Source organism: Lissotriton helveticus, chromosome 3_1, assembly GCF_964261635.1.
Source record: "Lissotriton helveticus chromosome 3_1, aLisHel1.1, whole genome shotgun sequence".
NCBI classification, from domain to species: Eukaryota; Metazoa; Chordata; class Amphibia; order Caudata; family Salamandridae; genus Lissotriton; species Lissotriton helveticus.
In genome coordinates, this window is record NC_136061.1 from 1,068,955,240 (window position 1) to 1,068,968,958 (window position 13,719).

Below are 13,719 nucleotides of genomic sequence, written 5' to 3' on the forward strand. Positions count from 1 at the left end.
ACCACGCGGATGTTATTCCTTCTGTTCCTACTTTCCGCATCTGCGGCTCGCTTTTCCAGCGCTCCAATGCGCTCCAACACAGTTGCCATGGTCGCTGTCAGCGCGGTCTGTGCCTGTGCTACATCCTGGAGCGCACTCTCCACGGTCTTCACTATGTCCGCTAATTTGGAGTGGTCCGCACGCAGGAGGCCACGACCAGTCGCCACCTGCGCTATGTCTTCTTGGAGGGCCGCACGGGAGTCCGCTGTGGCCGCCAAAATGTTATCAAATTGTTGTTGTATGCCAGAGTCCTGAGGCGTTCCCTGTACCTCCTGTTCGGCTTGGGACTAGGGTTCAGTGTCCAACTGCTGCTGCATCTCTTTCTTCGCTCTCGGTTTGCCCATGATGAGGTTTATCTGCTGCCACCAATGAAGTTTTATGCTCCTGCGCCGCTCTTGCTGATACCAGCAGGAATCAGAAATCGCACCTCCGCGGGTTCACCGTGAGTATCCGGCCCACTAGCCTGCTCCACTTTCAGTCACCAGTGCAGTTCAGCCCATTTCGCCAGGCACCACCACGCCATGACCGCCCCTTGATCACATCTCCATCGGGGCTCCGTTCAAAAGGGTGTCTGCCGATGTTGGGAGGTTGTGCTCATGCACCACCGTCCTTTCTATTAAATATGGTGGAGTCATTCGCTGCCTTTTTATTCCTCCTCGGCTTACGTGGCAGCTCTAGTCCCTTTCCAGGGTATCCTGTACTCCGCCGCATTCCCCAGCCGCGGTCCGTTTACACCTGTGGTGTGTCACACCCTGGAGCTCCCCTGCAGCCAGTCTCTATCCTGAGGCGCTCCGCTTGCTGTTGCTGTCTCCCAATGCAGGCAGAACGGCGCCCCCCCTCCCGGGCTCTTCCACAGGTGTCCTATTGCTAGGCCCTCCGATACAGTGGTCCCCAACACTGCGCGCCGGTTCCCTTCGTGTCCCACCCGGCGAGGGTAGAGCACAGACCCCTAGATCGACACACATTGAGAAAGCCACAACTCTCTGATTCCCGGCTACGATACGCTGCGCTCGACGTTCTGACGTCTAGACGAAGACCACGTGATCGGAGTCTCTGACCGGCTCGAAAACGCAGACGACGCGAAGCGTTACTCGGCGGCGGAGGTGCGCTTTGAAAAAAAGGTTTCATAAGTTGTTTGAAAACTGCAAAAAGTGCCGTAACTTAAAGGAACCATAAGGTATCAAGATGAAGGGGGTTTGCGGACATAGCGAACTGCACTGGCCTGGGAGGAGACCTTGCTAGCAGGAAGCTGGAAGCTGGACCCTGCTGGACCCCGCTATGGTAAAGCAGTCTGTTAGAGTGCAGTTGGCAGTACATAGCGTGTAGTCGTGGAACAAAGGTAAGTGTGTGCGTAGTATGAGGTAATTGAAGGTGGCACCACTAATTGGACTGTGGGTACCAAGGGAGTACTAAAGAAGCAGACGCTTATACAAAGTTTAAGGGCGTGTATAAGCTAGGTAGGGACTGAAGGTGATGGCCCCCAGGAGAACAAGAGCTGTGAAGGCCATACAAAAAAAGAAGAAAAAAATCCCAGACCTCAGCATAACAGAAGAAGAGGTTATGGAGAACGTTATGGAAGAAAGGGGCGAAGTGCTGGCCAGGGGTAGGACACATAAAAAAAACCCACAGAAGGAGCAAATAACCCAGGACACTATTCAACAGCAGCCCCACCCAAAGAGTGCAAAGGGCAGTTCTTCTGCTATAAAATCGATCAAAGACTTTGTGGCGAAATATTACAAAGGAAAGAGCTTGAAGGATGGCGATTTAATTGCGGATACAAATCTCCCAGCCTCAGCAAAAACGGCATGTTCAATCTCTGACAACTTAGTAAGTCAAGGACATGATTCTCAGGTTCTGTTTGATCTAAATCTTTCCGGAGCACTGTTGGACTCAAGACTGTGCTCACCCCCAAGACTGTCGCCGAGACTATATTCCTCGCCAAATACCTCGCTAAGCTTTCACGAGATAGGGAGGGAGGCAGAGGAAAGGGCGTTAGAGGAACAGGAGCATCCAAGAATCTTTCGCCATACAAAAGAATATCGGGGGGAGGAGAGGGTGAAGGATGGAACGGAAATCCATCAGGAAAAAACAGCTGACCCCACCAGCCCTTCAGCGTCCAATCTAGAGGTCACGGGGACAACTAGTGTTTCAATGTTGGATGCGATGATGATACTACAAAATACTTTGCAAGGTTTACTTGAGGTAGCAGTATTAAATAATGAAGCCATAAAGGCTCAAAGGGTTCAGTTTAATACTATGATTGGGGAGCTAAAACAAATTAAAGATATTATGCCCTCTATGATTAGGCCGGTTGGCGAGGATCTTCGAGAGGGGGGAAGTCAGCCGCCCAACATACCTTTAGAGAATTCCGAACCTAATGTATATGTCTCGAGATACCCAATGATAATTAAAAAAAAGGAGTGAGAGGAGGGGCTTCAAATTACGCATCCCTCGACCTCGAGTGTGGGAGGGCAAGAGAGAATTTAGAAAGACCTAACCTTCTACTCAGCAGAGGCCAATAAATGGAGCTTGTGAGAAAGAACGAGAGGGTGAAAAAGAGTTAGTAAGGTCGGCTCAGTTAATGGAAAATAAGCGAGGTAAAGGAATTGCCTCTGATGTGCCCGAAGCGGTCGGCACAAGCAAAAAATTTAATAGAAATCCTAAGAACAAGAAAGACCCTGGTAAGGATAGTGTAGCACCAGACCAGGGAATAAAGGCTAAAAGAAAGGCAACGAGAGCGCAAGCTGCCAAAAGCACTAGCACTAGGACGAACAAAGCTCAGGTTGAGATTGGTACGACCTATGAAAGAAACATAAGTAATAGGGACCCACCAAGGTTTCCCCGAGAGCTAGAGGTAAAAGATGACTCAGACTTGTGGTTATTTTTTGAGCCGATTGACCAGGGAAACGGGAGAAAAAAAGGTGAGGAAACTAAATCCGCTAAATAGATCCCAACTGCTCTTCTCTATTGCAAATTGTAAAAGTTTATGTAGCATCAGCTCAGCAGACCTGAAAGAAGTGGGGTTTTCTGTAAATAAAAAGGGGACCGAAGTCACTAAGGTTCTGCTGTATTCTGAATTGGTAAAGTCTGCATTAATCAGAGCGGAACCTGAGTTACATAAAGAAGGTATTAGATTGGTAAAAAAGCTAGAAATGCAAGGGTCAACCACACCGGAGAGACCATTCCTAATAAACCATGCAGGTCTGGTACAAAGGCAAGTCAGAATGATGGGTGCCTGCTGGGATGATAAGGATAATATAGAGATCACGATAAGAAAGAGGGATCAGGAGTTAGAGGAAGAAGCAATATTAGTAGGAAATAGATATAGAGCCTTGGCACTTCCCGATTATGATATAAACAGGAGCCTAAATGAAATTGACTAGGTATCTGGGTCGTTGCACAGCCTAACAGTGTTATCTTGGAACGTATATGGATTTAAAAGAATAGAAAATCAGGCAAATATTAAAAAGATCATTGATAGCTGTGGAATTGTTTGCCTGCAAGAGACCTGGCTGTGTGACGATACCCAAGTAAGTGTAGGGTTTGCTCAGCAGACAAAGGTAGCGGTAAGAAGACGCTTTGGTAGGCCGTCAGGTGGGCAAGTGACATTGGTATCAACAAAAATTGCTAAGAAAGTGGTTTTGTTGGATGTAAAATGTAAATGGGTTATAGGATGTAGAGTGTTATTACTGAACCCAGACCCTCGGTTTGACGGTTTTATTATTGTTAATGTGTACATTCAAAAGGGGGAAGTGAGGTCGTACAGGGAAGAGATGGAAAAACTAAATGAAGATCTGTCAGCTATTATCGAGAATTATCCAAGAGATATAATGCTAGTGCTGGGTGATTTTAATCATAAGTTAAACCCTGCAAGGATTGATCAATGGTGTCGGGAGCAATTGAATTACTATAAAATTGGGAATGCAATATTCCCGAAAGTGACAATGTCAGAACATGACTCGGCTTTAGGCCAATTGTTGGGGGCTTTGGGGTTGATCTGTGCAAATGGTGGATTCGATGTAGATAGACCAGCAAAGCGAACCTTCAAGTCAGGCCAGCAACTATGCCCAATTGATTATATTTACACACAAGCCTGGAACTTTGAGCTGATCAAAAATTTTGAGGTGTTATCTGAAGACGGAAGTGACCACTTCCCGTTGAGTCTGGAAATATGTGAGCAAAAGGAAAAACAAAGGGAGACAGTGTTGCCAGTTCAAGTTGATTATCCCAGACGACTCACAACTAGGATTACGGAGGAATACCTGGAAAAATTAGTTGCTGTTCAACAGACATTGCTGGTAGAAGACATCCCAAATGTATATGACAGCTCCTGGTTTGAGAACTCAATTAGAATATTAGTAGAATGTCTGAGGGTAAAAATTAAAGAAAGAAATCCCAGAGGTGAGAGGGGAAGTACAGTGTATAAGATAGGGAGGGGATGGTTCGATGAGGAATGTAGGAAGGCTAAAAACCAAATCAGGCAACAGGAACGAAGATTAAGGGTAAAATACAGTGTAGAATTGTGGCATAATCTCCAGAAGCAAAAGAGGCTCTATAAAATGCTGGTGATGAACAAAAAACGATCCTTTAGAGAGAGCTGCTGGGATAAACTGCTGACCGCAATAGAATCCAAAGATTTGAAAGGGTTTTGGAGATTGGTGCAAGAAAGTTCAAATAAAGAAAGGGGTGCCCTGAAAATGAGTGGGCAAAATACTTAGGGGAAATTTATGGGGACTGGAATGAAACTGAATGCTTAAACCCAATTGTATGGTGCGGAGTGAGTAAAGAAATGCAGGATCATTTCTCCGTTGAGAATGTCAGAAAAATTGTGTCTAACCTAAATTTGACACGGGCAGCCGGACCTGATAATCTCCCTGCGGTGGTAATAAAAAAAGAGGCCGGCGTGGGGGGCTCTTTTCTTTTCAAAAATGTTCCAGGGGATTCTTGCCACAGGCCAAATCCCTGAAAATTGGAGAGGCACAATTATAAGGCCTATTCACAAAAAAGGTGACCTTAACTCTCCTAAAAATTACAGATTAATCAATTTATTGGATATCGGCGAAAAAGTATTCGCCAAATTGATTTTAGAAAAAATAAAGGAGTGGTCAGAGATGAATCACGTTGTACCTCCAGAACAAGGGGGGTTTAAGGAGGGCCATTCGACGGTCGACCACTGCTTCGCACTCTGGTCCATTGCAGGGAAGTCCATGGAGCAGAATGGTAAGTTGTGCTGTTGCTTTGTGGACTTCCGTGCGGCATTTGATTTAGTAGACCGTGGGAAGCTGTGGGAGACATTGGTTGGCTATGATATTCCAAGAGAACTGTTGAGCCTAATACAACTTCTGCACACTGCAAACTGGGCACAGATCATTTTAGATTTAGATTGGAATATATCTAGAAAAATTGAGATTGGAAATGGGCTAAGACAAGGGTGTGTTTTGGCGCCGCAACTGTTTTCACTCTTTATAGCTGACCTACCCTCAATTTTAGATAGAGCAAGGGGGGCAAGCCCTAAGATAAATGGGGAACATATAGCATGCCTGCTATACGCAGACGACCTGGTAATTTTTGACCAAACAGAGATCGGGTTACAAAGAAAGCTGAACAGTTCCATGAGTATTGTTAGTCGAAAAAGTTAGTAATCAACATGGACAAAACAAAGATCTTATGTTTTGGAAGAAGGGAAATAAGATATAGCTGGCCTTGAGAAGTTGGAAACTGAAGAAGAATACAGGTATCTGGGTATGTGGTTTCAGAAAAATCTTAAATGGACAACCCACCTAGATGCATGTAGAACAAGGACAGCAGCGTCAATAAATGGCCTTAAGAAATTTAATCGAAGCTATGGAGAAAAATCGGAAAGGCCGGTCCTAAAGGCATATCTAGCAATGGTGCCCCCGCAATTCCTATATGGGGCTGAATTGCTGTTTTTGGGTGGTAAACATGGTTGGGACGTAGAGGAGGGAAAAGCTTTGAAAAATCTATTCTCACTCCCTAAATGTTCAATGGTGCAAGCTGTAAGGTTAGAAACATGTGTAACCTCTTGGAAGTTTACAGTCTGTATGGCCTTAGTTAGATTCTGGCAGCGTTTGGGCACTGAGGAAGATCTAAAAGTCTCGCAATGGTGTAGGAGGGAAGCCTTGACGAGTGAACGATCATGGGCTAAAGGGGTTAGAAATGTCCTTAAGATGGTTGGTAAATTGCTGAGACTGGATGTAAGTCCCGTGACTCTCCAAATGGAAGTTACGAGGAAGGCTCTTAGGGAGGTAGGATATGAAGTATCCCGAGCCGAGGACCAAGATTATTTGGCGACGAAAAAGTCGGTACAGTTTATGGCCAAGGCCTGGCGAAAAGATACACATTTTCCTTATATGGATAGACTACCGAATAGATGGCTGAGGAGAGAAGTTCTAAGATTAAGAACTGGATTGAATCCTTATCATTGTAAGACTAGAGTAAAATTAGAGATGATAGATAGCATTGGAAACTGTAAGTGTATATTGGGAACTACATGCGACATGATGCATATTTTATTGGATTGTACAAAGCTTTTAGAACCACGAAAAGAGATCTTATGTCCCATTTTTTAAAAATACGGTATACATAATAGACTTGCTGCAAGTGTCCTCCTAACAGAAATGATGAATTTAGATATTACTTGTGCACTGGGGAGTTTTATGCAAAAAGTTAAACAAATTATAAATTGCGATTAGCTCAAGTCGTGTTTGACCCATTTTAATGAGTTGTAAGTCATATACTGTTTTAAAGTTTTTATGCAACAATGAATTGTTTTTTTAAATGTTTTATCTGTTTAAGGACAATTGTCCAAATAAACTTTGATTTTTGAACTGAACACTGCCGCCTACCAGGGACAAGTCAGCACCCCATGGCGCCTGTTACCACCCGCACCCCAGCTATCAGGAAAAGCGTTCCCGGAGCCCCACGTCCGCCTCCGCGGCCTGCAACTCCGATCCCCACCTCAGCCCACTCACTAGAGCAGGGTAGATAACCGTTTGCTTGTCCGCTGATCCGCCGCTGGCAACGATTGTCTCAGTGCTGCTCGCTGTAGGAGCTGCGCTCGAGGGCGTCAGCAAGGTACAAAAGTACATTGTAATTGCTCTAGGCACAGAAAAATCCTCTTAACAATTCTAGCAATCGGTCAATTGCATATCAGGAACGAGGACATTGCAATCCCCGACTGCCCCTTGCGTAACCACTATGTAGTTACATGTCTCTCAGAGCTGATTGGACTCAATGAAAACTCCCTCCACCCCTCTACCCCCACCCCTCACCCCTCCCCCAGTTCTCCCCAACCGTACCCCCCTCCCGCTGCCAAGTCCATAACCCCCCCCCGTGTGGTCTGGTTTCCTCCTGTATGGTCAAAAAGAGATTCCGAAACAATAAACATAGGGTCTCCGCCAAGTGTTCCTCATAATGAGTCATCATGTGGCGCATCGTCTTGAGGCTGCACCTCTCTCTGTCCTGAGTCTACCAGTTCTGAGTTAGTGTGTGTCAAAGGGGTATCCAGTCCCAACAGCCCTTGAAACATCCCCCCCCAGGCCTGGAGGACCTCAGGTAGCTTCCCGCCCCTCCTTGTGCACCTTATGTGCTCTTCCTCTGCCATCGCCCATTCCCTCAGATCTGCCTTCCATTTTTCCAGGGTTGGACCCTGTGGGGACAACCAGTGAAATGCAATACGGCGTCGGGCCATAACCAGGCCCAGTATTAAAAACCGTCTGCTCACCCTTTGTTTGGGGTCCCGGGGGATTAAGCCTAGGAGGCAGGGACGTGGGTCCAAATCTATTACCCATCCCGACACTTTCACCATGACCTCCAGTATCGACGCCCAATATAATTGGAGGACTGGGCATGTCCATACCATATGTACAAAGTCCACCAGGGGGTTAGGGCATCTCGGGCAATGGGCATCCCTGGCATTGTTTATGGTCTGGAGGCGCTTAGGGGAGAGGTAGGCCATATGTATGATATTATATTGGATCTGTTTAAGTCGGTTGCTCACTGATACCTTCCTCACACTTTCATGTATTTTTTCCCAGTCACGAGGAGTGATCTCTTGTGGACACGCCTGCTGCCATTTACCTTCTATCGCTAAGGGCTGCAACTGTTTATCCTCTCTCAGGGCTCGATATAGGTGAGTCACGAACTTCCGGCCCCCTGCCATTGCCAGCATTGTGACTAGAGTACGAGTGTGCGCCGGGGCATCCGGGAATGTGGGCCAAAGTTGCCTCGCTGTCGCCGCTATTTTAGCGTATTGAAGAAATTGCCCTGGGCCAAGCTCAAAGGTGGTAACCGCCTCCTGATAGGTGATAAACTTGTCGTTTGGGTACAAATCAGCCAGCATGAGGCACCCTCCTTCCGTCCACTTGTCCAGTGACATGACCCCCGCAATCCGGGCAAAGGACGGCAACAGGCAGAGATCCAAGTCAGGGGCAAAGGGCTTGTTATGGATGAGGCGTCGCACCACCCGATCCCAGACCGCGGCCGCCAACCGTACCAGTGGGGGGGTGAGATCACGCCGTCTCCCTACCTGCCAAAGCAGTGTTCCCAGTTGCCCATTCCCATACGACCCTGCCAGTAAGGACCGTTCCCAAGAGGGGTCTGTGTCCAGCCACGCAATCGCGTGCTGCAGTTGTGAAGCAAAATAATACAGCTCAAGATGGGGGACCTCTAGTCCTCCCGCGCCCCACCTGCGTTTTAGGACCTCTAGACTCACCCTGCATCTCTTCCCATTCCATAGTAAAAGGACTAAGAGAGAGTCCAGTTCTCGAAAAACCCGGTGCGGTATCTCATAGAAGGACCCCTGCATAGTGTACAGACAGCATGGGAGGATCACCATCTTAATTAGGGCAATCTTCCCCTTTGGACCTGCATCTCTTGAACCCAGAATCCCAGAGGGACTCCAAGGGCTAGTTGGCTGACTTCCTGACTTGAGCCTCAGGAACAGAAAGCTCAAACAACCTTGAACCTGCCATCTGTGAGCCTACCCTGTCAAGTAGTGCCACCCCAGTCCTGGATCCTTGAAAGGAGGCCAGAGGTACTCTCCCAACCTCTGTGAAGCCAGCAAAACTGACACATCTCCTCAGCTGCACAGCGCAAACCAGAGGAGATCTGACGCATCTCCGGGGGTTGGACCTGTTGTAAAGACTCACATAGCCACCACACCCTGCATTGCCTTCGGGACCACCGGTCTGCTAAACATCTGCGGCAAAGGCCCTCGCATCTCTCATTGGCAGCAGCCTCGATGACTGTGCCGGACTCCTCATCGCACCCTCACAGCTCCTCGGAACCGATGCATTGCCGCAACTGTGCAATGCATCCCAGACTCTGGATTTCACATCAGAAGCCTTTGTCAATGGGATCATCAACGCCGATGCAATAGGAGCTCGAACAGCAGCCTTGCCGCATCTTGGAACCAACGCCTCGCTTCGGCTGCGCAACGTATCTTTGACGCGGATCCACTCAACGCGTCACAAACTAGGATCAAAAGTACTCTGCTCAGAAGGCCTAACTGGGTCCCTGTAGCCGGCCTGCGCTCCATCGAGGTCCTGTCTGAACTTGTGACTTCGTCCCGGTCCAGCGGTTGGTGCTTTATGCCTTTTGGGGCTATTTCTCTAAAAACGTTAAAACTCAATATCTCTGGTTCTACTAATTAGATTTGTCATTTTGGTCTTGATTTATTTATCAAATTAAATTCCAGTTTTCTAAACTAATGTGGGACCATTTTGTGTGGCGTTTTCAATTTTTTTACTGTTTCAAGTGTTACATAAATAATTCACACATTGCCTCTAAGTTAAACCTGATTGCTCTGTGCCGAGCTACCAGGGGTTTGAGCACAGGTTGATTTGGAGTTCCTTGTGCCTTACCCTGACGAGGAATGTGGTTGCTGCTTGACTGGGGCTCACAGCCCAGTAGACCATCAATCCAGTTTCTTACACCCCTGTTCTCAGATGACTGATCCTATAGAGATTTTCACGGAGCTCCTCCTGGTCTTCATGGTGACAGATGGTGGTGAGTGCAGGATTGAACTGTAGCCCTTTAGGCACTGCACTAAATGTTCCATACAGCCCAATTTCTCTTTGACTGCATGAATCTTTTTCTTGTTGTCTTCCACTTGCGTTTCTAAAGAGCCTAATTTAATTTCAAAGGTTGTCATCCTCTTGTATAAAACACCCAATGTACTTAGGATTGTGTTTATAGTAGCCCCACTCTCTTCAGGACACTGACACTGCTCTTCAGTAGCACCACTACTTTCTAAATCTCAGCTTACATATGGGGCTCCAAACTCCCTCTTGAGACAAATGATTGTGGTGCCCTGGGCAGTTGCATCTAAAAGAACCTGAGGGATCAAGTAGTCACAAGATCTTTCAAGAAGCATTACTGTCCAGTTTCCTCACCACCTTTTAGACGTTACATTGGATAACTCATGGGTGTAGCCGGGATTGATTACACTAGAGGGGGTGCTAGATTCTGTGGCCTTCTTATAGTTTGAAGGACATCGTGAAATAGAATCATGAGACCAGTCTGCCTATCTTTAGGACTTATTACATGAAGCACTTGATCAAGTGGTGTTTAATTTGTATGCAATAAATAAATAAATGTCAGGGCCAAAGGTACTTCGTGAGAGGCTGCAGCTTGCACACACTGCTGCCAAATTACTGCACTTTTACTACAGACATTTCACATCAAACATGTCACCTAAGCTGTAAGAAAGGCCTGAACAAGGATTCCTTATTTCAGTGAATATTAAAATTGTAAACAATCGTCTGATGTGCTCTTCCGAAAAAATTCACATCTAACTTTCACATCTAACGCCCCCAAATGGTGGCCTGTCAAATCTGTGCCTGCGCCAAGCACTGGAAAGCACTGGCACAAATTAAGCAGCTCAAGTTGCTTAGCATGTTATTGATGCACTTTAAGCTTGCTGTAATAGACTATCGAGGCTTGCAAGATTATACTTCACTGACACGTATGGCATTTTCGTTACATTAAAGTCACAGCAACATATATTACACCCTTAACCAAATTCTGCAATGAAACTGAAAGCACAAAAAAGTTAAAAGGTCACCCGAAGAGCACTGGTCAACGATGTATCCCGTGCTACGGATCAGATGTTTTTCCACGCGTCTAGCTGTCCTTCAACGGCGGTTAGTCGTTGTTTTATTGGAGTCTCTGACAACAGGGTGTGACATGGCTGGTTTTGAGATTTCAGGTTCAAGCAACATGTGCAGTGGCTACGAAGAGGATGTACTCTGTACATTGTAAACTTAACGACGAAAAGACTAGTCGGTGTCTTTATATATATATATATCGTATTTTGTTATCTTTGCTGCTATTAAAGTAATCAATAATATCTGCCCTTCTTTAAAAGTATAACAATCTGCACTCACGATAGCGAGCTGTTTCTGTAGTTCAATACAGTAGTGTGCATGCTCCTAGTGCCAATCTGACATATAAAGGAACAGTTGACTTGGTAGAGATGGGGAGGGGCAGGGAGGCTATAAATCAAAGTTACATTGTTCAAAAGGCTATAAATTACCCCCCTTCAAAATGACCCGGTCATTTAGGTCAGGGTTGGGGGGTGTTGCCTAAAATTCAGCAAAAGAATAGGCCTCTTGATACGGAAATAACTACAAAGTGGCCTCATATTAGGTGTTACGCTTTCAGCCATTGTTGGCTTTTAAGTCAGTACTCGGTATGTTTTTATCTTTAAGCCTATACTTGCAATGAAAGTGAAAGTAAAAGTCCTAAAACACAGCGTACTGCTGAAGCCATGAGTGACTAAAGGTGTGATACGGCGGCAATGAACTGACGATGTAAAACTACACTAGCCCAAAGATGGGTCTTACGGTCACCAGATCAAGGATAACACCTGAGCCTGAAAGTCCTATGATACGGACATTGATGCATGAAGCAGCAGGTGTCTCACAAGTACTCATTTTGCTTCTTTTTGTAGGCGGTTAGTATTTGGGACGCTCACTGTAACATCATTATTGGAAGGCAATATTACTTTTGGCAGGCACCGTACATTGATAGAGCTTTGGAGAAGGTCACTAGACCCCACTCGGGCGGGAAAATCCATTTTTTTTAAAAGTAAAACTCCCTCCCGCCTAAAAATACCTCTCCTTCAGTAGAAGTCAATAGGAGAAATACATTCTCCCGAATATATATTTAGTTTTAATCTCCCACTTTCCGCTTCTGAAATGTTGGCAGGTATGAGAGTGTAGCAGCCTGGGGCCAGAAGGCCCGCCTCTAGATTTACAGATCGGGTGTGTGCTGTAATCTAGAAGACGTCTCCCATGTTGTTCCCACGCTGAACGCGTGAAACGAAGGAGTAGTTTTTCGGCTCACCTGGACACGAACACGGTAACAACTGTCACCGGGCATGCGCACAGAGGCCTCCTCTTTGCCCTCAATTAGGTCTCACCTAGGGTGGTGGTCAGGTAATGGCGCGTGACGTACATGCGCAGAGCGGAATCGTACTGGCTCACCTGGCTGCTTCACATAGGCGGAAGTCTTTGCCCACAAACAAGCCTGTAAGCCCCGCCCAGCCTTAGTGCGAACCCACCTCCTCAGCATCACTTGGGCGCAGCACACCTGAGGGCAGACGCGTGGAGTCTGACAGCAGGGGTGGTTGTGCCGAAAAAAACGCATCAGCCAGGCACCACGCTGTACCGGCGCCCGACGAGCCTTCAGCTGCCCGACACTCTGGTGCAGGTAGGAAACGTGCAGCGTTTAGGGCGGGCACTGAATGCCAGCTGGGGTTGCCACCTGGACAGTTTTATATCGGCATGACCGGTGTTTTTATGTCCCGGCCGGTATAATAAAAGAAATATCACCTAAAGCCGGTACATTTCCCCCTTATCAGTACCGTAAATTAATTGTGAAAAAACACTTTAAAATGTGTTGTGCGTCAGCAGCTCTAATGACACATGAATGACAATTAAAGAAAGAAAGGGAATGTTAAAAATGAATGCAGGCGACTTTACATGAAGTTCTAATTAAGCATTATGTACGGTCCTTTGTGGAAGGTTAAAACATTAACAACTGACCTGTATCTTTCTCTAGAAAAGGCGGCAAGTCAGTGTTATATCCATGGGCATTTCGAGCAAACTCAACGGGGGCTGGCTAGCTCCACTAACTGCACTGAACCGATCTAATGAAGCAGGGGGTCTAAGAAGGGTTTAGGGGCACCAGGACGTTTTATAATCAAATTTAGTTTGCATGGAAGGAGATCTAAAACGTTTTTTGACTTTTACAGTGCAATGTGATAGTAGCTATGAAAGTTCGAGTGCATACTTTATCAAGTACCAGATGAAGCAGGGTTACAGAGAGTCGTTTCTTTCATTGATCTGCTTCCTCGGATTAGCACGTTGCAAGTGTGAGATGCTGGCACGCTACCATTGAAAGAAGTGAGCTTCTGCTAAGAAGGGCTGCTACTTTCTATAGGTGGACGTGCCACTAAAAGGTCAAGCCCGAGAGCACAAGGTCCATTGCAACCTCGAGCCTATAATGATTCAAGCTTTCATGTGGTTTCTGCTTGCTCTCTCTATCTACCCTCGTCCTCAAAACATTTGCAGTAACACGCATTGGTAATTGCATTAGGTTCGTCTATGTGATACTATTAAGTTGTTTTTTGTTGTAAGTTGTAGCCAGGGCACA

General features: G+C 46.4%; 1 protein-coding gene across 2 annotated transcripts in view; it reads left to right on the forward strand.

The window, feature by feature from the left end:
• Positions 1-13,719, forward strand: part of GALNT3 (polypeptide N-acetylgalactosaminyltransferase 3) — a 672,271-nt gene that overhangs the window by 119,794 nt on the left and 538,758 nt on the right. Inside the window, exon 1 of one of the 2 annotated variants that reach the window (XM_078681630.1) lies at positions 12,618-12,774. The exons of the other annotated variant lie outside the window; for it this stretch is intronic. The gene's annotated coding sequence lies outside the window, so the exon portion shown is untranslated. Of the gene's footprint in view, positions 1-12,617; positions 12,775-13,719 lie in introns of those variants that run through there. 2 annotated transcript variants of the gene reach the window in all.